Genomic DNA, 25,981 nt, shown 5'->3' with positions numbered 1-25,981 from the left:
CCTATACATGGTTGAGCACAGGTAGTGTCATGTTGGCATCCCTTTTACTGTATGTGCGAGTCAGAGAAAGGTGTAATTCCCTGGGTCCCGACTGTGTCAGTGTATGTGCTATGCATTGTCTCTTTGCCACAGCCTCGGCACACTGGGCACGCCTCCATCTGCCTACTGTGGCAGGCTCAGGTTGTTTCTCTTCCAAGTCACTCTGTGCCTGTGCAGGCCTTGGCATTGGTAGGGGGCTGTGTGGCCCTGCCCCATGCTGTTCCTGCTACAGCTGTTTCCACAGGATCATATTGTGTAGCATGGCACATACCATAACAATTTGGGTACATGTAGCTGGTGAGCACTGCAAGGCTCCACCAGGTGTGTCCAGACACCATAACCATGACCTGAGCATCCCAAACACATGCTCTATTATAAGTCTGGTCTGTGCGTGTGCCTCATTATGGCATTCTTGCTCAGGTGTGTGTGAATTTCTGATGGGTATCATCAGCCACGGGCTCCAGTGTGTAACCAGCATCCCCCACTAGGTTCCGGTAGGGGATATCCCCATTGGCAAATTTCTGGTACAGCTGCATCAGATGCCATATGTGGGAATCGTGATAGCTTCCAGGGCAGCCAGCACACACATTTATAATAATGCCCTGGGTATTACAGATGACCTGGCAGTTGGAGGGGATGACCCTATGGTTGATGTAGGCCCTACCCTGATCATCGGATAGTGCTTTGATGCATTTATGCATACAGTCTATAGCACCCACTACCTCAGGATATTCTGCTATTTGGTTTAAGAGATGCATATTGCTGGCCAACACCTCATAGATGTTGTGGAAATATACGTGCTCACTGGCATGTACTGACATGGCATTCAGGAACTGGTGGAATATTCTAGATGCTGATGCCTGTGAGATCCTCATGATATCCCCAGTTGAGCTTTGGGAGGTACCTGTGGCTAGTATTCCTAGGCCTACACATACTTTGGTATCCACTGGGATGGGTTCCCCTTGGTCAGTTTTGTGTCAGGTGTGGCCGACACAGCGCAAGGTCTCTGTCCACCCTATAGCGCTCCACAGCTCATGTAGCCCTTGGTAGGTTTCCCTGGGTCTGTACACTCTTCTCTGTCTCTTCACTGTGGGTTGATCGGCAGCATTCACATCCTTACCACCCTCAGCCTTTTGCACATGTTGTTCTATGTTGCCTGCTGCAGCCCCTCCCATTTTGTAGGTTTGTTTGTTAAAATTTTCCCTCTTGTATACACCGGTGGTGTAGAGTGTGGGAAAAACCAGAGGGGAAAGTGTTTGCATAGTTTATGGTAGTGCTCTGGGCTGGGCTGCTCTGCTGCCTGTGTAACTGGCTGATTCTGATACATTTCACTTGCCAGCTATGCTAGTTATCCTTGATTATATTCCTACAGCTTTTTTCCCTTCCCATTGCCTTCCTGTTTAAGCCTGGGGTCATGCCGCATAAACACAGTGCTCAGATGTGCACAGTGCTGCTATTTCCTGGTTTAACTTTGTTTTTCTTCCTTTAAAACCTGGTGTGCAGCTCGCACGTCAGCTTAGGCAATATAAAGAGTGCTAGGCAGACTCAGACATACCCCCTAGCTTAGCTGTGCTAAGCTAGAAGCAAACCTGAGCCACAGGGCTCCAATCCACTTACAGTGTTCCTGACACCCCCCCCCCCAAGATTTCACCTAACTCCTAGGCTTGCACCAAGCTATTCCTACTCTTACACTGTTGGGACCTGACAAGCATGCTGGGGAAAACTGGGATTCACTATCATTCCCCTCATTTGCATGGGATTGCCTGCTAATGAACAGTTACATGTCTCACACTGCGCCTCACCCCTTAGCAACCACTACTCACTGGCCATGTTGTCTTCTGCCTGCCATTGACTTGCATGGCAGAATTGTGATTACAGTTAGAATGCTTGATTTAGGTTTATTTTGTTATTTCCCCCGATCCCTTTTGCGTTCTGCTGCCCTACGCTTACACAGCTGAGATCGGCTAAAAAAAATAAAAGTTGATTTTTTTTATTTTTTTTTTTGCATGTTTGCAATGCCAGTGGCCTTATACTTGGCCATTGGCATGCTTACTACATGATATGCAGCCTTTATTGGGAGTTGTGACAGCTCCGTTTTGGAGTTTGCAGAAATGTACTCGGTTACTGACCGAGTACATTTCTGCAGACTGCACTAGTCCTGCATAACCAGTTGCAAGCTCCCTGGATCACAAAATCATCACATTTGCATGAATTTTTCCTGCAAATGGGGTGATTTGCATACAGGGCCTTAGTCCGTGCAGGACTAGTGCAAGAGTGTTTGTACATGCCCCTGCAGGCTGTTCCTGGATTGCATGGCAGACACATTGCCTGCAAGAGATCCTGCACCAATCTTGCATGCCGTGCAAAGCATAGTGAATCCAGGGTAATGATTTAAACAGGACTTTCTTCAGTAAGGATTATTAGTAGGAAGATACATGATGATATGCATTATTTTAAGATCACTATATTAAATGGAATATTAGCATTTCAATAACATTAAAGAGATCTGATAGATAAAAAGCATGTGACTTCATTATCTGTTCAGTCATAGCAGTCTTACATTGATATTAGTCATTCTTATACAAAATTTAAGGCTTGTATATAATATAATTATTAGAAACAGCAAGCATGTGATCCTGTAAAGTGATCTTTGCTTTTCATTCCACATCATTAGGGACCCTGTCTTCTTTGATGTCTTGTATAGTAATAGCTAGGGATTTAAGTCTATACCAACACATATGTAAAATACACAGGAAAGACAAATGTCTTACCAAAAAGCTATCCCCACCTCTGAAACAGATATCCACTGCCAGTTAAAGTGTTACATTAACATCTCTGAATTAAACCTGGATAATTGGTGGGTACCTATACATTTATTCCAGGGCTGACCCACTTTGCCTGTCTTAAAAAAATGGGATACAACATGAGACTGGGTATTGGCAAGGCATAAATATTTCAGAGATTCAATGGCCTTGTATTTCCTTTGACATTATGATCCTGCACAGTGTAATGCTAATCAATGACAAATTTGAAAATGTATTTGCTGTTAAAAGGTGGATAGAAAGTAAGAAAAAAATAAAGAAAATAGATTTCATATCACTTTAACAATTGTTTGGGCTGAATATTATAGTTTTTTACCACTACTGGAGTATATTGTTGCATTGCTTGTATTTGGAATTACAGCTATACTTATGCAGATGCAGCTACGAGGGGAAGAGGACTATCTGAAGTCATCGAAGTTAGCTCATTTTGCAAGTTATTAATTTGTAAAAAGAAAAAAAAATCAATTTGCTCTTGCTCTCTCTCTCTCTCTCTGTCAGGAGTGCTGGAATATGTGTACATGTTTTTAGCAAGACAGATACATGAAATTGAATGACTATGATACATGATAGCTTTATCCAGTCAAGCAGCATTAGTTGCAGTGTTCAGGAAAGGAAATTTTCTGATATAAGGATTTTTTCCTTAATGTAAGACATAAGCCATAAAAAAGTTTTCCCCTGTAGGTTATTCTGGTAAATGGATTTGGCTGCATGCTGGATAAAAGCAGCAACATGGTATGGACTGGCAAGTAGATTATCTATGAGAGAAAAACTGAAGATGGGATGTTAATGTAAAATTACAGGTTTATTTTAGTGACACTAAAGTGTGCTTAGGGGATACTACCTAGATAGGAAAGTGAGGACATGGGGTTTTTAATATGGATCATTTGAATTGGGAAATATAAGTAAGTCATTGTGGGACATTGCATTCTATTTAAACTTCAAACAAAAGGGAATAAACATAGATAAAATGTGGAGACTTTGGTGAAGGGCTAGATATATAAAAAGGAATAAAATGGGGAGAAATGGATGGAGTTTAAGTATTTTACTGTCTTAAGTCATTATGTTAGTCATGTCTTCTTTTATGCTGATTGGTAGTCTATACTGAATTTGTTGGAAAGCTCCAGAACAAAGACAATTATTCAAGATAATGATTAACAATCAAAGGAAAATTTAGTTAATTAACTGGTTATGATGCAGGACATTTAATTAGGTTGTAATGAATAGAATATGGTGATGATACTAAAAGCACGTGATGTTGATTAAAGATTTAGGTTGCATAAGATGCAATCACCCTTACTGTTGTATTTGTAGCACGACATGAAAAATAAGAACAAGACTTAAAACAAGATGATATACATTTGACTTTCAGTTGTAAAGATATGAAAAAAAAACATTTGGATTAAAATGTTATGCATGTTTGAAGGCTGTTGAAAGTATAATTGTTCTACTGTATTGTGATTATACTTGGTTAGAGTATCATAGGGACATAAGACAAAAGGACCATTTCTAGGGAAGTGATCATGAATGCCATGAGATATTTGGCCGAGTACCCCTGTAAGCAGACACACTTAAAAGATCTTGCATCCATTTTCAAGCACATAATAATTCTCAACCCACAAATTGAGCAGGGCTGCACATAATGATCATGTGGTACATTTGTGCCTTTTTATACAATCACCAAGACTAGCTTTAAATGTAGTCAAAGTAGCACTTTGTTTGACCTGTAGTGGTAGCGTATTCCACAAGCTGGGAACACATTGAGCTAAGAATCTTTCTCTGTCTTGTGATTGTTGTCTTATTATTGGTATATAACTAGATTCCATTATGAAATGGAAAACTGATGATGATCTTGCTTTTTTTAACTTGAACTGTATATGAGACTTCATTTCTGTTATATTGTTTTGTATATATGTTCATTAAATACTGGTTGAAGAATCAATAAAAAAGGCAGAAAATTAGATTTGTGGGTATTATTACAGGAGGTCAGATCAGTATCAGTAAGAAACTAAGGTCCCTTATAAAATCATCCAAGGCTAACTTTGAAAGAAAAATAGCCAAGGATTCAAAAGATAACCACAAAGCCTTCTTTAGCTATGTTAAGAATCTAAGTGGCAACTTGCAGATATGCACTGAGCTAGTGCAAAATAGCACAAAATATACTGAGCCTACTGATATTGCCAACATCCTGGCAGATAGATTAATGCAAACTTCACCCCCCTCTCACCCCCAAAAAGGCCCACAACAATACCGGAAAAGTGTAGTGTCCCGGAAATCACAGATGCACAGGTGAAAACAGCTCTTTCAAAAACCAAAAACACAGCATCAATGGGGTCAGATGGTGTCCCAGACTGCGTCTTGCATGAACTACAGAACAAACTAACTCCCCATCTAAACATGCTGTTCAACCTCAGCCTCTCCACAGGCTACGTGCCCATAGAATGGCACACAGTAATGGTTATTCTGCTCCACAAAGGAGGGGCCACAACTGACCCTGGTAACTATCACCCCCATAAGCCTGACTAGCCTGGTCTGCAAGGTTATGGAGGCCATCATCATGGAACTCATTAAGAAAGACATTGGGAACCTCCAAACACTTGAGCCGACCCAGTTCCGCTTTGTTAAGTGCAGATCATGCCTACTAAACCTGGTTGACTTCTTTGAGACAGTCACCAAGGCCATAGATGAGGGAAAGGTGGTTCACACAGCTTACCTTGACCTCATGACATGGGTTGCCAACTGGCTTACAGACAGAACTCACATGGTAAGAATAGTGGGCTCCAGGTCCGTCTCTAAACCAGTCACAAGTGGTGTCCCACAAGGCTTGGTCCTGGGACCCCCACTGTTCACCATATACTTCTCAGAAGTGCAGGCAAACACAAGAGGACTATGGCTAACCAAGTTTACTGATGACTGCAAACTGGGAGCCATAATTGACTCTCCGGCTGACACGGACATCCTCCAAAAGGTTCTTACTGAGACGGACACCTGGTGTCAAAGTTATGGACTCAAGCTAAATGTCAAAAAATGCATAGTCATCCTGTTTTAGAAAAACAAAACCCCCACAAATAATCACATAGGTGGTAGCCCCCTTAATACAGAAGAGGTAATAAGAGATCTGGAAATCCAGGTAGATAGTAAACTTTCCTTTGACAATCATATTGCCAAAGTAGTTAGGAAATCCTTCTATGTGGCCCATCTAATTACGAAAGGGTTTGCATCTAGAAATAAAGAGGTTACACTGTCCCTCTACTCGTCACTCATCAGACCCATCATAGAGTACAATGCCCCATTTGGGATGTATCTCACAAGACACTTCCAACAGCTAGAAAGACCACAAAAGTACCTCACCAAGAGGATTACTGGCCTCAAACATATGTCCTATGCAGCCTGACTGAAAAAACTCCAGCTGTATTCAGTGGCATATCGCTTACTCAGAGGTGATCCCTGTCTGACTTACAAAGCCATAGCCAAATCAGAATTGATGGACATGCTCCACCTAAAGAAAGCTAAGTCAATGTGAGCCACTTGCTCTAGTGAGCTAAACCTCAACACAACTATAAATAGAACATGCTGGAGGGATTGCTTCCTATCACAGAGACTCCCCATGCTTTGGAGCAAAATTCCTAATTACATTAGGCAGAGCCCCTCACTAACACTCTTCAAGGGAAATATTGACGTGTGGATGGGTAACAGAAGATACACCCCTGGGATCACTTCATTGGCTCTGTTTGACAGAGGCTCAGTTAATTAATCAATGGGGCAGCAAAAGCCGACACACTCTGGCTAGGCTTACAAATGCCCTCAGGCAGATAGCCTAGTACTTACCTATGAACCTATAAACCTATATACATTAGGTGAAGACAACTGGATTTAATAGACAGAGGACTAAAGAGTATTGCCTCCTGAAAGGAAGGGGGATCATGTGAAGGAGGTGAGCATCTAAGGAATGAAGAAGGAAATAATCACTCTGAAGAAGAAGTGAGGCAAACAATGAATTTCACACATTGTTGACAACTGATATTGCATAAATTACAGCAAAACAAAATGCATGCATGCAAAAATATGGTTGGATTCAATGTGCAGCAGTATCAGCAAATGCAATATATGGCTGCAAAGTGACATTTTTATCTCATTGAAATAGTAGGGTGCTATGTCTGACTATTTGATATCTTCTGTTATGCATCACTAGAGGAATTATTTTTGAACAGTGTATGAGCTACACTTCCCGTGAGTTTATAATGCTTCCACATGGAAAATTCAATAAAAATATGAAAACTCCTACATTAATACTGATAAATATTGTGTGAAGTCTATTTTTCTGCTATTTTTGGATTGTAGGATAATTGCGTTATTTGGACTCCATTTTCAATGCTAGACTTTCATTCTATAGTAATGTGCCATACAGCTTAGGTTTCATTTCTTAGTCTAAGTTGCATTTCTTGTAAATAATGCTAAATGCATCCTGTCTAAAGTACCATAACAACAACATCAAGATTTGTAGCTTGTCAGCCATATAAAGACTTGCATCCAGCATAACTGACTTGTTTTTTTTTTTCAGCTTACATGCAAACTGTCACATACTCACTTGCTACACTGGCAAAATTTGCTTGTAAGAAAATGGACTTTCTTGAACAGTTCAGGAACATGACCTTCCATCTGGAAGCTAAGGATAACACCAGCTCAGCTGCTACGGACTTTTCTGCATTTTTTTACAAAACGTATTACATGTGTAAACTGTAGTAAAGCGGTACAATGACTTAAAGAGTTTTGTGTTATCAATCTAAGTTTAAAGTATCTAACAATTGATGAGACAGTCTGTTGGGGGTGAAGTGATCTTTGTTTTCCCCCATTTTGAATCTTTCCAATTTACAGTTCCATTCCAGTCAGCTTGTTCAGTCTATAAGGATTCAACCTGGTATCATTGGAGACAACCAAAAATACTGCTAACACTGATAAAGTTGCTGAGGAACAGAAGAAACAAAGGCGAAATGAAATCTTCGGCAAAGCACCACAGCTTGTACTTGTACCAGCTGGTAGAAGCTTCAGCGAGACACCACAGCTAAAATTATAAAAACAGCTTTAATTCCACATAAAATAAAAATAGAAACCAGAACAGAATAATAACGGTAAGTGCTTTCAGCTAATATAGGCTTCATCAGATTGTAATACATGTCCTTGACATCTTTGTTATGCACACCAGAGGGATGGAGATTTGCTCAATCTCTATTGCTTGGCTGCATGAGTTTTTAAAGCATAACTCACACCAAAGAAATTAGTTCATAACAAAGATGTCAGGGACATGTATTATGATTTGAAGAAGGCTTTTAACTGTGGTGTCTCACTGAAGTTTTTACCAGTTGCAACAAGTACTAGCCGTGGTGCTTTGCTGAAGATTTCACTTCGCCTTGGTATCATTAGAGAGGCAGTTTCCAGTTCCAGTCTTCATCTCACTCCATAAGGACTTGACTCCATGTTTTGGGAGTGTCAGCTTTGGTGTCTAAATATTTTTTTCTATATTCTCTAGTTCTGTCATCCAGAGTACAACTTGACACCAAAATTAAATAGTATCCATTTGGAATTCCAAGGCAACAGAGGTGGCGACCTCTATCAAATACCCCAGACATCAGGGCAAGACTAAAAAATACCAAGTCATCAAGCTATTAATTCTTATTAACGTCCCATGCCTATTCTTAAGCACATTTGGTAATGTGCAAAGACAGAAGAGACATTTCCTAAGTTCACCATATTGGTATCGAAAATTTCATATGTTTCTGATAGTTTAATATATGTATGCACATCAATTCAACATTAGATAATGATGGATTTGCAGTCAAATGACTACAGCGTATAGGAAAATACCATTACAGAATGCAGGGAGGTTGGTGGAAAATTACAAATAATGCAATCAGACTGTCTGATACAATCACATTAGCAACAGAGTATACAGTATATAGAGCTCAACATAGCATGGAAAAGTAGTTCAAAAACATTGTTCACTTTACATTAACAGATATATGGGTGGAATGTATTTGCATAGTTATGTTTGGCAGTGTGAATAGCACAATGCATGTGGGAATGAATAAATATCCGTTAAGTATAATAAAAAATGGCATTAGTGAAGTAGCAGGTATGATGGAATTTAGCAACAAGACAAAGAGGCCTGCAGAAAGTTGTTAACTAATTATAGTTGGTGCAATTCATCTACTCACACACATAAACAAGATTTTGCCAAATCTAGGGGATTATCAAAACAAATGTTAAAGTTAGCAGAAGGGCAATAGAAGATGCTCATACAACATCCACAAGAGAAAACATTTAGTGTATTTGTGGAACAGAGGCTTAAAATGGCTACTATCAAATTGCTATGGGTCTTGTTATCAAGGGCTAATTTTCCTTGCAGTAAGACAAGTTAGTCAGCTGCCAAATGCAGAATTAGAAACTTCAGGAAAAAAGACATGCCCCAGTAAATCCCATAGGGCAGTTAAATGCATCTTAGCTATATCATCATTACTTAAAATACACTGCTGAAAAGGCACTAACAAACATTGAAATAGTTGATGATGTCATTGCATGAGTAGGGAACTTAGAAATCTGTCAAAGTTCATAGAAACACTAGCTAATGCTACATACAGTGCACTCCCAGATATCACCATTGAAATGAAAGCTATGGACTCCATAGAGCTGCAAAATAGAATGGCCTTAGATTGCTTATTGACTTCTTAGGGGTTACTTGCATTTTAATTGGCGAAGAGTGCTGTGTTTATATTCCAGATAAGTCAAAATCCATTCAGAAACATTTAAACACAATTTAGAGTGTTTCAAATATAGCCAGACCAAACTACAGCACTAAGTGGAGTGATTGGGTAAGTGTTCTATTCTTAGGGTGGAAAGGATCTATTATTACCTTCTTGATAGCCATTATCGTCATTGTGATGGCATGTTGTATATAGTTATGTGTTTTAAGGTTTGTCTAGCCAGAGCAGCAGATTTAGTAGCAAAGACATTCATTGTTATCTTTACTGAATAGCTATTTCAATTGTAAAAAATGTACATAAATTTCGGCCCTGTTTAGGGTATATAAGAGAAAATATAGAGACTGTAAACTAAGTCAGTTTTTCCCATATTTTTGGCATGTAACATAATCAAGTTATTTAGATTCCATTTTTAATGGTACTCTTTCAGACTGTAGTAAAGTGCCACACAACTTAAGTTTCATTTCTTAGTCAAAGTTGCATTTCTTGTAACCGATGCTAACTGCAACCTGACTAAAGCACTATTGACACAAAATCAAGATTTGCAGCTTCTTATCCAAACAAGGACTTGCATATAGCAAACGTGTTTTCCAGCTTATATGTAGACTTTTGCAAACTCAACTGTCACATTCACATAACCTGCTTGTAAAAGAAAGGGGCTTTCAGGAACCATTCAGTTGTGATGCTTTCCATCTAGATGTTAAGGACTATACCAGTTCAGTTGGAGCTATTTAGGACTTTTCTACATTTTTTTACAAATATATTCTATGTGTAAATTAACTGCGGTGGTGGTGCTGCTTTAGCGTTGTCGCCTCACAGTAAGACGTTGTCCTGTTCGGTTCTCAGCTAAAGCGTCTTCTGTGTGGAGACATGTGTGGATGGGCATACCTTCGTTGAAGGTTGTGCGTCAGGGCTGGCAACTCAGCACGTAAAAATCTACTGCCAATCATTAGCGGACCGGAGTTCCACTGTGGCGACCCCTAACCGGGAAAAGCCGAAAGACCCAACAACAACAACAACAACATTCTATGTGTAAATTGCAATAAAGAAGAACTACAGTTTAAAAAGTTTTATGTCGTCAATCAATGTTTGAAGTATCTAACAACTATTTCACCTTAACAAGAAACGAAATATGACACTAATTTCTTCTCACAATCTCTAAGGCAACTTTATGTACTCTGACAATATGCATTTAAAACTATGAGCTTTCAAGCTATTTCAGAATAATTATTTCACCTCTAGCGCTTCGGCAACCACCTTCAAGGAGTATTAAACATCACATAACTTACACAGTTTATATACCCTAATACATCTAGCAATTAAACAAGCAGCCTAAACCAATTAATCAATAAACATTAAAAAATACTTAATACTACTTTCTCATCAGATAAGAAGCCTGCAGTTACATTCCACATTCAGACCCTGAGGAAATAAAGTGCCATGTTTCAAAATGAAAATACTTTCTTTATATAACAACTTCTTTTTATACAAATCATCAGAAAATACACCCTTCATAATATATTCTAAGATAGTGGCTTGTAACCCATTTGGATTAGAATTGTGAGCCAGCATAAAATGTTTGGCTACAGGGCTATCTTCTTTATTATTTATAATATTCCTGACATACTCCTGCAGTCTAGTTTTAAACTTCCTTTTACTTTCTCCTATATATACAAGGTTACACGGACATTTCAAAGCATAAATAATACCTTCAGTATTACAGCTATATATATTTTTAACCTCAAATACATGGCCATTTATATACTTAAAAGTTGGAACAATATAATGACATACATTGCAATGACCACAGGGTGAAGTTTCTAGTCTCTGCATGGTCTTATATTGCAATGTCTCAGTGGGATATTTAAATTTATTATGTACCAAAATATCTAAAGGTGAAATAAACTGGTGTTTTAAGTGGATTCTTCATCTGTGGTCTTCAGTTTTATCTTTTCTTTTTGGTTTGTGCAGTATTTCAGAATAATGGTACTCTTTTAAAATAATAAACAAATATTCTCATCCTTTAACATTCCTGGGGATTCAGTAAATTCCATGTAGGCTTAGTGTGAAGCCTACATGGAGTTTACATGTTAGCACAATGAGCAGCAGTGCTAATTGCATATGCATGCCACGGATCACACTTACACAGATATAAATGTGGTTTTGAGGTTGGCAGTGATGCCAGCCAGGAAACCATGTAAAGCAACATGAGCACATTCATACATGCAGACACGTTTGCCTCCAGGCAAACAAGTTCAGCATGACTGAGCGGACAGCCACAATGACTACCACGGTTTAATTTAAGCAATATCAAACATAAAAGACAGCCACCATGGCAGACGAATAAAAACTTTTAATACCTAAAAATACACAAAAACTGAACATTTTCGCGCACTTCATCAGATTCTTCATTAAAATCAAAATAATTTCTTTATATACAGCAAACATGAACAATCAAGACCTCAATTTCCTGTCTTTTAATATAGGCTTTAAAGGCAAACACCCATTTAAACCAGGATGTGTTTTGGCTTCCAGTTGCACTATCCATTTAGTTCCACCCCTCTTACTCAGCTTTACAATTTGCAGTACCCTAAATGAAAATGTATGCCTATTGTTTTCTTTTATGCATTTAGCTAAAGCATTATTAAGATTCAAAACTCTTATGTCATATAGGAGTCTCATGATTCTATCCTTTAACATTTTATTCATCTTTCCTACATGAAAACATGGACATGATTCACAACAATAAACAACATTTTCAGACATACAATCTGCATAACCCCTGGGTCTGAATGTAAAATCAAACTTTGGATGTACATAATATTGCTGTTTAGAAATAACATGTCAAGCCCTGCAGCTGAGACAACCAAACGTTCCCACCTTCAAATTACTCCTGATATCAATGGGTTTAGCTCTCTTATCACATAGTTCTCCGGGATTCACGAAGGTTCCGTGCAAGAATAAGTTATTCTTGCATGGAACTGTCCATGTTTGTTTAGAGCAGCAGCTCGTCTTGCATATTCATTAAGGTGCGCTGCTCTACTCTTAAACAGACTTGGTCTGTGTGTACAAGTACAGGGGACGTGTCTGGGGGCAGTGCTCTCACAATACACACACCCCCTGCACTCGAGAATTGCCTAATGGCAATGTAAAATAAATTAAAGTCTCCGTGGTTACTTTAGTGTCTGTGGAGAAAATAACAGACAGCTTACCTCTGGAAAAACACACATATATGGCAGAATGTACACATTCTGCCATATATGTGTGCACCATACACCAGAAAAGAAGTGCAGTCCAGTAAAATGGCAGTGTGGAGAAAATAACAGACAGCTTACCTCAGGAAAAACACACAGTCCGGTAAAATGGCAGTGTGACACACTGCATACCCCTTGCAAAATACATGCTAATGCAATGCCTGTCATTATATCAATGTTCTAAGTTTCTAACAGCAATATCTAAAATATATTCCTTATTTTTTTTCCCTGTATGCAATAAAGTTTAAGGGTAGCTATGCGGGTTTGACCATTGCGCAGCTATGCATAACAGAGTTTAAACATCGAAAGAAGTTAAATAGAAATAGACACAGTGTGAATAGTGAAACTAGAATAGTGTAGTAGTCAGAGCTTTTGCCTAGCATGCATTCACGGTTCAAGCCCTACAGCAGTCCATACATTTTCATAGGTGAAACACAACTAAAATGTATTTTTCAAAAATAGGTAGCGAATATTATTATGTATATGATAACCAGGGTAGTGTAGCAACCCCACATGTGAGGTGTCAGTGAAATTTAAAGTTTAATCAAGATTTAGCATAGCTAAGCAGATTTGCACACTGGTAAGAAGGGCTTAGCATCTACCCCTTTAAGCAATGGTTATCTTCACTAAACAGGTTTGTCCGGTGCTTAGCTTAGCTCAGCAGTTTCAAAGCTGTCCAGTCACAATAAAGGGCAGGAAATTAGCCCTATTTAAACCTTGCAGGTGGGAATACAGCTCATAACCAGTTGTAGCTCCAAACTGTAGGCACTATGGCTGGTGTAGGTGAAGGTGTGCACTTTTGGGTGGAGGACTGGGGCATTCAGGAGTCCAGGGTCATGGTCAGACTCCTCTTTAAAGACCATGAAGGGCGACTGCTGCAGGACCAGTATGAGGGCTCCTAATACAAAGTGGAGGCCTGTGACCATCTTGCTCAAGATCTCACCACTGCTACTGGCATCCTTCAGAGTGGTGAGCAGGTCTGGCACCACTCTGCTGACTTGAAGTGGAGGAAGAGGGACCTTTTGGATCAGAGGGTCCAAGATGCCTGGGTGGGGAACTCTCCAGCCATGTGTAAGCATTAGTCAAAATAAGTGTCCTCCAAAGTCCAGCCTGTGTATGTGATGGATAGGTATTTATAAATGTTTATTCTTATCTCCTGTACAGCTGCAGATGAGAGGGCTGGGAACTTGGAAGCCCACACCAGCAGGCTGCTAAAGCTGTGTCGGGAGGCTGGTGAGTAACAATCTAGCTGGTATTATGTAGGGCAAATAAAGCAAATGTAGTAGAATGTCACCTTGCAGCATTTAAAAATGGGTATGGTTTTTAATGACTGAAGAAGCCAGTAGGAGAGTCACAGTGACATACAGGTTATATATCAATAAAAGTGTAAGTACTTGTCAATAAAAGTGAAAACCCCAGACTGGTTGTGTTTACTCTGGCATTGTATGACTTGAAATGTTTCATGCACCAAAATCGGATATCAGAATAGTAATTTTGTGCTAACCACTGTTTTCCACACTGTGCTATGTCAAAAGGTATGTATAGGAATGTATATATAAGAATGTTGTAATCACAATGTCAGATTGTACAACCAAGAGAGAATTAAGACAGAAAACATTGACTAAAAAGCAGTTCTCAATAGCTTGTTCATGAAACACAAACTTGTTGTATTTTTAGCAGAAACAGCCATGGTTCGAGTCCTGGGAGTGGTAGTAAGTTGTATGCATAATTTCAACTAGAATTTTGTGAATATGTGTAGAAACAGTCAGGTAGTGTCAACATAAATTGCCTCCACAGTTCTTTCAGGTAAGAGAAGGTATAAAGTAGTTATAAGAAAGCTGTAGTTATACTGTGTCCAACACACACAGTCCAACTCAAGGCTGCAAATGACAGCAAGATAAGTACATACACCAAGCGGTCTCCCCCAAGAAACGTTCAAAGGTGTCATGCAGTCACAGCTACCAGTCCCTGCTACCAACAACCAGGGTGACCGATAGAAATCAAGGCAAAGTATAGCAGTAACACACACACACACACACACACACACACACACACACACACACACACACACACACACACACACACACACACACACTATGCGTGCACATATATAACCCTGACTATGTGAATATGGGTAGAAACAGTCAGGTAGTGTTAACAAACATTCCCTCCACAGGGTTTCCAGATAAGAGAAGGTGCAGCGGTTAACATTGTCACCTCACAGCAAGAGGTTCTCTGGTTTGATTCTCGGCTGGGGTGCCTTCTGTGTGGAGTTTGCATATTCTCCCTGCGTTCACATGTGTTTTTTCCCAGTACTCCAGTTTCCTCCCACAATCCAAAGACATGCATCTGGAGCATTTCTTCCCTGGCCTCCATTGAGAATAGGCACTGTCCTAGTCAGACTTTTCCGGTCAACAAAATTTTAAATAAATAAATAAAAATAAATAAATAAAAATAAAGTAGCTATAAGAAGGCTTCAATTATACTATGTACAACACCCATGGTCCATCCCCAATGCTGCAAATGACAGCAGAATAATCCCCCAAGAAATGTTCAAAAGTGTCATACTGTTACAGCTATCGGTCCCTGCTACCAACAACCAGGGTGACCGATAGAAATCAAGGCAGAGTATGTCAATAGCACACATACACAGACACACACAGTATGAGTACACATATGTAACCCTGACCATGTGAATATGGGTAGAATCTGTCAGGTATTATTAACAAACTTTCCAACCACAGGTATTCCAGGTAAGAGAAAGTATAAAGTAGCTATAAGAAGGCTGTAAGTATACATCATGTACAAACATACCACTGCCCAAATCAAGGCCATAGGTTGTTGTAAAAATACCTGTTGAGTATTGATTAGAGCAATTATCATTAAAGCTGTGACCACTGCAAGGATCTACATTTGTTAATTGACATCTGTCTTTCTCCCCCACCTTATCTTCACCAATAATCTAAACACATAAATGAATGGGTATGTTTTCCACCAACCCTACTGTAGAGACATGTGTCCCATTGTTCTACAAATGTTGAAATGTATTCCAATTAATGTTCCCTGTTCAAATATTATCATTGGTGACCTGTTGCTATCAATGTAACCTGCATGCTGGTGTAATGCCCACTGGGGTTCCATGTATGCATGTGTTCTGTTTGCTATGCAAATGTTCCAAATCTGTTGTTTTGGGTTAATGGGAATACTCATGCATGCTGTTATAACTAATCCTGGAATGTGTTTACCATTTCTAACCAACATATGTTCTAAATCTGCAACACAATAGCACGTCTGGGAAGGCTGATCCCAGCAGATCCACCTCTCCCAACTCATCTGGCCATGGCATTGGGCCCCAGCATGTCTGGGACCCAACCTGGGACCTCCTCATCTGCTGGTCCTGCACCACATTCGGGTGGAACTGGCTCAGAGGATGAGGCTCGTCCCCCCCAGGCACAGGCGTGGACAGGATCCTGTCAACTGAAGCCAGGTCTGGAGTCTGGTGTGTAGCGAGCTCCAAAAGGAATTTGGAGATCTGCTACGCCTGCTTGAGGGCTGCATGGCACATTTAGAGGGTTAGCCTGCCCCTCCTGCTCAGACCCCAGCACAGCCACCTTTGGGGCCATGAAGGTGCATTGGTGACTGTTCATGGGTGGGGACCTCAGTCACACTGTATCCATTTGGGGGCTCGTGGGTTTCCGATTACCAAATGCCTATCCCCGTCCAAGGTGTTTACCCCCCATATGTGTCATATACTGCCCCTATGCTGTCCTATCTGTCTTGCCTATCTTCCTACCCAATCTACCTCCCTAAATATACCTGCTATCCTTCCCCAGCATCCCAATCTCTCCTTGAAAAAAAAAAAAAAAGGCAATCTGTTCCCCCCAAAAATGTTGCCTCATACATAGCTGTCCCATTTCACACACATGTCCACTGGGCACATGTAATCTGGTCTAATTGGCTTCACAATACATTATTGTTGCCCTCACCCCTCTCTCAGGGGTTTGATTGACCAAATTTTCCTCCAAATTTAGTATATATGCCCAGCGGCTGCTGTAGAAGAAATGGACAGCTATGGACCTTCCCTACACCCATCCTGCACATCCCTAGTTATCTTTCATATTGTCTTTCCTTCTTCATGTCCCCTTTTTCACCACTTTCCTATCACACCCCTTTTTTTTTCTTTTAAAGAAATTAGCATGGGGGTAAGCGGGAGTAAGCAGTAGTAAGCAGGGCTAAGCCTGTTTGCATGGTGCTAAGCAATGCCTACACAGATTAAGCACTTTTAAGGCTAATCGTCTGTCAGCATAGTTAATTGAAAGATAGCATTGCTTACCGCTGTTCAAACCAGCACAAACCCACTTACAACTGCTTAGAAAATGCCTTAGTCACTCTGTATCCAACAGCCCTTGTTCAGCCCGGCAACAAATTAATCAGCCCTTGCAAGTTTTTAACTGAGGACCCTGCAGCTCATAGCCACAGAAATGTTCCACTAAGCCATCTGAGCTGCAGATATGTTTGCTGTTATTTCAAACATATCATGAGCACAGTCATTCAACAGTAAAAAAAGGCTTGTTAACATTAGTCATGTGTTGTACATAGATATAAATGTGTATCTGTATGGAGATGCATGTATATATATATATATATATATATATATATATATATATATATATATAAATATATATATACACACACACATATATTTATATAGATATGGAAATATTAATATGTAATATATGTAGAGATATACATATACAATCTACACATATATGATATATATATACATATATATATATATATATATATATATATAGAGAGAGAGAGAGAGAGAAAGTGAAGTAAATCTATACATACATATACATATATATAAATATCTCAGCATGCCCGTAAAACAAATTTTATCAATATCAATATATATAAACATATACATATATCTGAATATATATATATATATATATATATATATATATATATATATATATATATATATATATGGGTTCATGTTAGAACGTCGACAACTTACTATATCGACAAGTAGCCCTGCACCACGAAATCAACGAAACCCCGAAGCATCGACACTTCAAATAACCGACATCCACTTCACCGACAACGCGCTACACCAACATCCCGTATTACAGGTATTAACATATGTGAGGTAGGGGATGTATTTATAAACATATGTCACTTAGTCTGACATTAGAAATACATCCCCTACTCAACACATGTTAATACCCGTTACCTGTAATACGCGATGTTGGTGTAGCACGTTGTCGGTGAAGTGGATTGTCGGTGAAGTCGTGTTGATGACGTGGGTGTCGGTTATTTCAGATTTCGATGCTTCGAGGTTTCGTTGATTTCGTGGTGCAGGGCTACTTGTCGATATAGTAAGTTGTTGACGTTCTAACATGAACCCATATATATATATATATATATATATATATATATATATGTGTGTGTGTGTGTGTGTGTGTGTGTGTATATATATATATATATATATATATATATATATATATAACACCGACAACGACTTCATGGACACCACATAATCGACAGTTCACAAACACGACACCTCATACACTCGACACATCATAACAACAAACAAAACAAATCCCCTGTCCAAAACCCACACATAGGTTCATAGGTTCATAGGTTCATACTAGGCTATCTGCCCGAGGGCATTTATAAGCCTAGCCCATTGTTTTGTGGCTTACGCCACCCCTTTAGTATGGGGAACTATACCCATTATTTTGCTGTGCCTCTGTCGAGCAGTGACACTGAGGTAATTCCTGGGGTATATCTGCGATCTCCCATCCATTGGTCAAGATTTCTCTTGAACAAGGTCAGCGAGGTGCTCTGCCTCACATGTACCGGGATTTTGTTCCACAGCATAGGGAGTCTTTGGGTGATGAATCTATCTCTCCAGCACGTCCTATTAATAGCCGTGTCGAGGTTTAAGTCTCCCGCCCTTGTGGCTCTGATGGATCTAGATTTTTTGAGGTGAAGCATATTCATCAAATCTGGGTTTGACATGGCCTTGTATGTTAGGCAAAGGTCACCTCTGAGCAGCGGTGGCGACTGAATAGAGCTGGAGTTCTTTCAGTCGGGCAGCATAGGACAGATTTTTGAGACCCTTTATCCTTTTGGTGAGGAACTTTTGTGGCCTCTCCAGCTGCTGCAAGTGTCGGGTCAGATACATTCGAATGGGGCATTGTACTCAATCATTGGTCTGATGAGTGATGAGTAAAGGGAGACTATGACCTCCCTTGATCTAGATGAGAATCCCTTCATGATAAGGTGGGCAATGTAGAAGGACTTCCTAACTACTTTAGCTACATGGGTGTCGAATGACAGACTACTATCAACCTGGGTCCCCAGGTCCCTGATAACTTCTTCTGTGCTCAGTGGATTGCCACCTATTTGGTAGCTAGGGGTAACCTTGTTTTTCCCGAAGGGTATGACTATGCATTTTTGGCATTTAACTTTAGGCCGTGGCTCTGGCACCAGTTATCCGTTTCTGTGAGACCCTTCTGAAGGATATCTGTGTCAGATGTGTTTTCTACTATGGCCCAGTTTGCAGTCATCTGCAAACTTTGTCAGCCATAACCCTCCTGTGTTTGCTTGTACTTGGAAAAGTAGATGCCAAACAAGAGTGGGCCCAGGACTGAGCCCTGTGGGACACCACTTGTGACAGGCTTTGAGTCTGACATGGCGCCAGCAACTCTGACCCTGTGAGTTCTGTCACTCAGCCAGTTTGCAACCCATCTTGTGATGTATGGGTTAACATTTAAGCTGATGAGTTTTTCAATGATACCCGAGTGGGGTATTGTATCGAAGGCCTTAGCCAGATCGAGGTAGGCTGTATGGACTGCCTTTCCCTCATCAATGGCTTTGGTGACTGTTTCAAAAGTCAACCAAGTTTAAAAGGCATGATCTGCCTTTGACAAAGCCAAACTGGGTTGGATCCAAAGTCTGCAAATTCCCTATGTCTTTATTTATGAGGTCCATTATGATCCTCTCCATGGCTTTGCAGATAAGGCTTGTCAAGCTAATGGGCCGGTAATTTCCAGGGTCTGTGGAGGCACCGCCTTTGTGAAGTGGGACCACAGTTGCAGTGCGCCACTCTCTGGGTACATATCCAGAGGTAAGACTTTGATTAAACAGCTGTCCTAGCTGTGGGTTTAATTCCTCATTGAGTTCGTGGAGCACACAGCCGGAGACACCATCGGGTCCCATGGATGCTGTGTTTTTTGCTTTGGAGAGAGCAGTTCTCACTTGGGCTGGAGATGTTTGGGGGCTGCACTCATTTGGTATAGATATCTCTCCTTTTGGGGAGGGGGAGAAGTTTGCACTGAACCTGTCAGCCAGTATGTTGGCAATGTCTGTAGGATCAGTAATCTTCACATCATTTTGAACTAGTTCTGAGCATATCTGGGAGTTTCCTCCTAGGTTTCTAACATAGCTAAAGAAGGCCTTATGATTGTCTTTTGAGTCTTTAGCTATTTTTCTCTCGAAATTTGCTTTGGATGATTTTATGAGAGCTCTTAGTTTTTACTTATAGTGATCAAGGGTGTCTTACCTTTTAAGGATTTTGCTCTATCTTGTAGTAGCTTCCTCCTTTTGTTGTAGAGTTTGTTTATGGCTGGGGTCCACCAGACTGGACGCTTGCCTTTGGTACAAAGAGTCTTTGTTTTGCTTGGGATTGCCTTATCCATGCAGTCCTGCAGGTGCTGGTAGAAGGCGTTTGTAAGTGATTCAGCGGCTTGAGTATTGTTTTCCGCCGGCTCGGGGCCTGAAAGGAGACCACACTAGTCTTTAGAAGTGTGAAGTCGGCTTTTGAGAAGTTCTTTACTGTGGTCTTTTTATTTCAGGTGGGGTGGGATGAGGACCTCCAGCGAGATTAGTTTGTGATCTGATCTCACCAGTGAGGGGTATACTTCCGGTGTTGAACATTGTGCTCCCATGTTCGTGATGATGAGATCAAGTATGTTATCTCCTCTTGTGGGATGGTGACTAGTTGTTCCATGGCATTTGAGTTTATGAATTCCAGGAACTTTTGGGCTAGGGTGTTTGGGCTTGAGTAGTGTTCCCAGTCTATATTAGGGTAATTGAAGTCACCTAGTATGATGGTGTTTGGTGATACATTTATCCCTCTAGTGTTTTCAGGAAGGCCATGTGAGTTTCCTGAGTTTGTGAGGGTGGCCTGTAACATGCTACAATTTGCAGAGCAGTCTTGCCTATGGTTAATTGCACCTGGATGGTCTCCGATGCATCGTCGCGTTGCCACCAGTCTTGAGGTGTGGGTGTCCTTGATGAATATGGATACCCCTCCTTTCTTGGTATTGTCCGGATTTTGGGGCGGAGCATGATATGAGGTAAAACCTGATAGCGCTGGGGTGCTCTCAGGAGCCTTGAACCAGGTTTCTGTCACAGCACAGACATCGATGTTCTCCATACTGAGAAGGGCCTCGAGTGCGTGCATTTTGAGATTTAGACTTCTGGCATTGAGCAGCATTACCCTTAGTTTTTTCCTTTTTGTGTTCTAGGGTGGTAGGTTTAGAATTTGAGCCTTGCCTAAAAAGGCACTATGGGGTGGCAAGAGCCTTTGCCAATATCCGAATCCCAGGGTGACAGGTGCAAGCCGTCCCTTGCGAAGCAGCGTGGCTTGTCCAGCATGTCATCCCAGGCAGACAGATACTGGATCCCCTTTGAATGACACCAGTGTTTAAGCCAATTGTTAAAGCTGATCATCTTATCTCTGTATTGTGGCATCATTCTTGGTGAAGGTAGGATACTGCTCAAGGTCAGGGTCATACCTGCCTGGGCTACATAATCAGAGAGCTCCTCAATGTCTCTTTTCATGTAGTCCAAGGAGGTACGTCTCAGGTCGTTTACACCAGCGTGGACAATGACTGAGTCATATTTGTACCTGCTGTTGAGAGACCTGAGTGCTTGCGTTATGTGGCGGATTCTAGCCCGACAGGCAGCTTACTGTGACCTTCTCCTTACTCAGTCTGGTGAGCGGGACATCAGTGTGTCTGACTATGGAGTCACCAATGACTAGTGTGTATGGCATTGTGTTTGGCCTTAAGGGCTGTGACTGTTTGACACTCTGACTGTGAGGTCTATGTGTTGCGGGTGTTGTGTTCTGAGGTGGTGGTTGTTTGGGTGTCTGCTTTGGTGGCCTCTGCTGTTTTGGTAGATTTTTGATCAGAGCCTCCGAGTATGTTTTTGTGTGTTTATGTGTATGATTTGAGGTTGTAATGGTACTATGTGAGACTGGGTCTATAGTGTGTGTGGTAACCTTCTCCTCCTGACTGGTCTTGCCAGTCCTATGTTGAGAGAGCTCAGCCTCCAGTTTGGCCGTATAGTTGCATCTCTCGCATGTATTTGTGTTTTGTGGGAGGAGGAAAGGGTTGTCTGTGTACATGAGGCAATTGAAACATTGCCTCAATATTCCCAGGTTCACCAGCTGAGCAGGAGAGGACACTAGCAACTGATCCCTCGACATGCTAGAAGGGTAGACGAAAAACTTTAAAAAAGATTCCGGGGCGTGGGTGACCGAGAAATGGGGGTTGCCTTTTGGGGTACTATCTATGACAAGAGTGCCGTATCAAGGTAATAAGTACTGTAGGAGCAAGTGCTAGGTTTAATAGATAGAGAATAGTCTACTTGGAGTCAAGTAGAGTTGATCTTTTAGTTATAGGATACGCTGATTTGATCAGTAGTATAGTTCGAGGAAGGTAGTTTTAAGGGAAAATTTGAAGAGTGGACTTTAGGTAGCCGAATAGTTTAAACCTGCTTAACCGGCACTGCCCTAGTGTGCAACAGTGGCAGCTCAGCTAAATCGCTCTAAATCGCTAACGCGTTTAGCGCTTTTATACCAGGGGCTGGAAAAAGCTAGAAACTGGCCCAAAATGACCAATAAACTACTAGTTACTGGCTGAAACCTCACAAAACTGGACAAAGGCAGCTCAATGCTTCCCACTCCCACTGGTAAGCAAGGTAGCTTCCTTCCCCAAATAAGGCAAGGAAACAGTACACAGGAACTACAACCAAAGCCCAGGAATCAGCAACTCTGAAACTGGACTAAACTAGTAAAGCAGGAAAGCAAGGTAGCTTCCTTCCCCAAATAAGGCAAGGAAACAGTACACAGGAACTACAACCAAAGCCCAGGAATCAGCAACTCTGAAACTGGACTAAACTAGTAAAGCAGGAAAAACAAGAGATATTTTTTCTTTTTTTCTTTTTTCACAAAACAGGCAGAAACAGGTACAGCAAACACTTATAAATGCTATGAATCAGCTACTACAGCTTACACAGAAGAATTTGCTACAAATACAGTCAAATAGTAACAAACAAGGATTCCAAGTGCAATATTAAGTTAAATGCAGTAAAACAGCTTAAATGTAACAGAAAGGCAGGCTAAATACAGTCGCTAGGTATTCAGATGTGGAAAACAACAAAAATATACTTAGTATCAAGAAAAGTCGCTTATTCAGCTCTCTGCAGCCTGGATTACTCTGCTGGCCCACGTGGAGTCTGTGCTGAGTAGGTACAAGCTGAAAGTTTTATACCAGGGGCTGGAAAAGCTAGAAACTGGCCCAAAACGACCAATAAACTACTAGTTACTGGCTGAAACCTCACAAAACTGGACAAAGGCAGCTCAATGCTTCCCACTCCCACTGGTAAGCAAGGTAGCTTCCTTCCCCAAATAAGGCAAGGAAACAGTACACAGGAACTACAACCAAAGCCCAGGAATCAGCAACTCTAAAACTGGACTAAACTAGTAAAGCAGGAAAGCAAGGTAGCTTCCCTTCCCCAAATAAGGCAAGGAAACAGTACACAGGAACTACAACCAAAGCCCAGGAATCAGCAACTCTGAAACTGGACTAAACTAGTAAAGCAGGAAAAACAAGAGATATTTTTTCTTTTTTTTTCTTTTTTCACAAAACAGGCAGAAACAGGTACAGCAAACACTTATAAATGCTATGAATCAGCTACTACAGCTTACACAGAAGAATTTGCTACAAATACAGTCAAATAGTAACAAACAAGGATTCCAAGTGCAATATTAAGTTAAATGCATATATAACAGCTTAAATGTAACAGAAAGGCAGGCGAAATACAGTTGCTAGGTATTCAGATGTGGAAAGCAACAAAAATATACTTAGTATCAAGAAAAGTCGCTTATTCAGCTCTCTGCAGCCTGGATTACTCTGCTGGCCCACGTGGAGTCTGTGCTGAGTAGGTACAAGCTGAAAGTTTTATACCAAGGGGCTGGAAAAAGCTAGAAACTGGCCCAAAACGACCAATAAACTACTAGTTACTGGCTGAAACCTCACAAAACTGGACAAAGGCAGCTCAATGCTTCCCACTCCCACTGGTAAGCAAGGTAGCTTCCTTCCCCAAATAAGGCAAGGAAACAGTACACAGGAACTACAACCAAAGCCCAGGAATCAGCAACTCTGAAACTGGACTAAACTAGTAAAGCAGGAAAGCAAGGTAGCTTCCCTTCCCCAAATAAGGCAAGGAAACAGTACACAGGAACTACAACCAAAGCCCAGGAATCAGCAACTCTGAAACTGGACTAAACTAGTAAAGCAGGAAAAACAAGAGTTATTTTTTCTTTTTTTTCTTTTTTTTCACAAAACAGGCAGAAACAGGTACAGCAAACACTTATAAATGCTATGAATCAGCTACTACAGCTTACACAGAAGAATTTGCTACAAATACAGTCAAATAGTAACAAACAAGGATTCCAAGTGCAATATTAAGTTAAATGCAGTAAAAACAGCTTAAATGTAACAGAAAGGCAGGCGAAATACAGTTGCTAGGTATTCAGATGTGGAAAGCAACACAAGCACACCAAAATCCTTACAAACCAACACTAACCCTTACATACACAACTATCTACAACCCTAACCAAAACCCTAACCCTAAGGTCCGTCACTATCGCACACTCACCTAACCCGCGCCCTAACACTAACTCACTTAACCCTCCCCTAACCCAAAAAATATCACTACTGCACCCTTACCTAACCCGCACCCTAACCCTAACTCACTTATCCCACCCCTATCCCTACAGACCGCCAACATCGCACACTTACCTTACTCGCACCCTTACCTAACCCGCACCCTAACCCTAACTCACTTATCCCACCCCTATCCCTTCAGACCGTCAACATCGCACACTTACCTTACTCGCACCCTTACCTAACCCGCGCCCTAACCCTAACCCTAACTCACTTATCCCACCCCTATCCCTACAGACCTTCAACATCGCACACTTACCTTACTCGCACCCTAACGTCCGTAACTACTGCATACTTACACATCCTTTCCCCATCTCAGTGTTCTCAGCGTCGGTGTTTTCCTCCGTCGGTCTTCTGACTTGTCGATCTTCTGGCGCCGGTGAAGTCATTGTCGGTGTTCTGAAGTGTCGATGTTGTCAGGTAGATCCATATATATATATATATATATATATATATATATATATATATATATATATATATATATATATATATATACACTCACACACACACACACACACACACACACACACACACACACACACACACACACACACACACACACATATATATATATATATATATATATATATGCACACATATATGTACGTAGTGCAGTCAGACATCAGATCCACAGTCTAAACCTCTTACTGCAACAAATCTGTCCAAAGGCTGTCTAAATGAGGGTGAAGGGGCCCAAGCTATGGACCTCTTTTAATTATTGCCCTTATCCCCTCCTCCCCAGCAGAACTGTTCTGCCTTGCAACAAAATAAAAAGGAGTGCGAAGTCTTGAACCCAGGGCCTGTAAACTACAATCAATGTACCATTACACCATCCAAGCCTTAATAAGCAAATGTTCTCATCTCTTAACATTATGTACATCATTAATTTTGTACTGTTCCAGTATATCTTAGATACCACATACATAAATATGCAGTTTCTGAAAGACTGCTAGACCATTGAGTATTTTTAAAATTGATTTGTCTTTTTAGTTGTCTGCCCCTTGTGTTAATTTGACCATATATCTAGTTTCCTCTCTGCTTTTACTGGCTGGTGTGAGTAAGCACAAAATTATCATTTTGTA

The sequence above is a fragment of the Protopterus annectens genome, chromosome 7.part0 (assembly GCF_019279795.1).
Source record: "Protopterus annectens isolate FY-2018-M chromosome 7.part0, PAN1.0, whole genome shotgun sequence".
Classification (NCBI taxonomy): domain Eukaryota; kingdom Metazoa; phylum Chordata; order Ceratodontiformes; family Protopteridae; genus Protopterus; species Protopterus annectens.
The sequence above is the reverse complement of the archived record's forward strand: the minus strand, read 5'-3'. Positions refer to the sequence as shown.